Below are 2,380 nucleotides of genomic sequence, written 5' to 3' on the forward strand. Positions count from 1 at the left end.
CACTCAGAAAAAAAAATGCAATAAAGTTAAGAAAGAGCGAAAGTCGGTTTTCTTTTTTCACACGCCGCTGTCTCTAAACATGCCAAGATATAGATTTCATGAGATCAGCATCACTTTTGTTTAGCTATCAGTGATAGTTCCCTTTGGTTATTCATCATTTCAGCACTTGACTAGCTTCAAATACATACTAAAAACATTGTTACATATCCTCAACCTTTCCGTTAGCATAGGTTTGCAGATACTGAGATATCGCTCATCTTCAAAGAGTCAAGCAAACTAATTTACTAAGTGGATCAGTCTATTGCACAGAAACAGAAACTTCATCATAAGATTGCATCCTGTCATTTGGAAAACAAACAAACAAACAAAATCACCCTAAGATGGGTGTTCTCCCCCCCCCCCCCCCCCCCTTTTACCGTTATTGCAGTAAAATACATATTCTGAACATTGAAGATGTATAAGCAGGTTCATCCTTCTCATGCTCTGGAGAGATGTCACAGAAGTTATGATATATTCGTGACTTAGATGAGCTGAAACAAAACAGAATCCAGTAATTAAAGCTCGTATGAACGACCCCATGTATCCATCCCCTTTCCTGCCTATTTACAAAATGCTAACAAGCAGACACAAGTAACACAAACAGTATGATGCTGAATGGACCCCAAAGCCCGCAGATTAAACATAGAATAAATTCAATTTCCAATTCTGACCTTGATTGCACAGAATAAGAACTGAGGCACCTTTTATTATGGTGTATTCATTCAGTCCTACACGGAAAGGCAGGAAATGCAACAGTAGGAAACATGCGTCTATATACAGAGGTAGAGCTTGCTTTATTCAAAATTATAAATAAATCTATTCATTCTTTGGAAACCACCTCTTTTCTACTCTGCTCTGCCTTTCCAAGTTCTTCTAGATTACTGCTTCAGAAGGAAAGCGGGACAGCAAATTGCAGCACAGCCCACTCCCTCAACAGCCTCCTTTACTCCTGATATGCAGGGAGGGAAGGATATAAGTTTTCACAGAATTTCACCGCAATTTCAGCAGCTGTTCTCTCTTAGGATGACAATATAGGCACAGATGCAGTGGCCCGGCGTGTCTGTACCCAGCTAACCACCGTGATTGCCTTTACTAATAGGTATGAATAAGCACTCTAATTAGTACTGCTACAGTGGCTGGAGTGTTTTGGAGGAGGAATGAGAATCTTCTGGGTTTATTTTCATGTCCTCTTTTGTAGTAAACATATTTCATTAGAGTTTTAATTCATAGACATAACAAACAAATTTAACTTATTAGGCTTGGCAAGAAAAACTGTAATTGCAAAACACTTTTATGACACTAGAATCATAGAATTGTTTAGGTTGGAAAAGACCTCTAATACAATTATTGTGACTTAGAATTTTTAAAATATAATATTAAAATCTCAGTAGAGTACATTTGTCCCATGATATGGGTTTGGTAATACGATCAAACTGAAATACTCCTAAAAAGCTTTTAGGATGGGACTTTCCGTCTGCCCTAACCCACGTTTGCAGCGTAGACTCCTGCCCGTACAGTTCAGTTATTCAGGCGAGTGGAGAAGCAAGGTCCTGAATGGACATTGCTAATCCAAGAGAAGTTGTGCCTGTAAATGCAAATACACTGAAAAAGCTGCCTTAACCAGGAAAGCTTGCTTTGGGTATGTACCCCACGAGTAGGCAAAGCTGTTGATACAGCTGCATCCACTCGCCGTGCTCTTTGCCGGCAGAGCAAGTTACTTTCCTGTCACAGTCAAAAGCTCCATGTGGCTCCGGCCCCTGAACAACATTTCTTTCATTCCCCAGGCAGTTCCTTTCCGAGTGTTGCCACGCTCTGAATCATGCTCCATTTCTTGATGAAGCAATTCACTTTTTGCCAGCAAAATGCTGTAGGAATGTTTGATTTTCTGTTCCAGAAGAGCAGGAGCAGAGCAGGAAAAGGCAGAGCGCTGCCAGCGTCGACTTCTCTGAGCCTTGAACAAAACTGCATCTAACACAGAAAGCAGATTTTGGAAAAGGTTTTATGATGGATACTTAACTGCATTTACACCAAACTGATTTTTACTTTCCCAACAATACCTCTTTCCAATTAGTGATGAAAACTATTTTGTTCTATTAAGGAATGCCATTATCATTACAGTTTGAAACAACTCATTAGTTCCTAAAACCCCTCTCTGTACTGTGACTAAAGTTTTATTGTTTGAACCTCAAGAGCTTTATGACAAATGCACCCTCGATAAAGACAGACGACAGCACTGGCTATGGGGACGCATGAGCCGTCTGCGAGGCAGGGGTGCCCGGACCCTCACCTTGGAGTCCAAGACATCACAGGAAAAGCTTTTTCTGCATTTCACACATCAGGA

This window comes from Egretta garzetta, unplaced genomic scaffold, assembly GCF_000687185.1.
Source record: "Egretta garzetta isolate BGI_Z169 unplaced genomic scaffold, ASM68718v1 scaffold16, whole genome shotgun sequence".
Classification (NCBI taxonomy): Eukaryota; Metazoa; Chordata; class Aves; order Pelecaniformes; family Ardeidae; genus Egretta; species Egretta garzetta.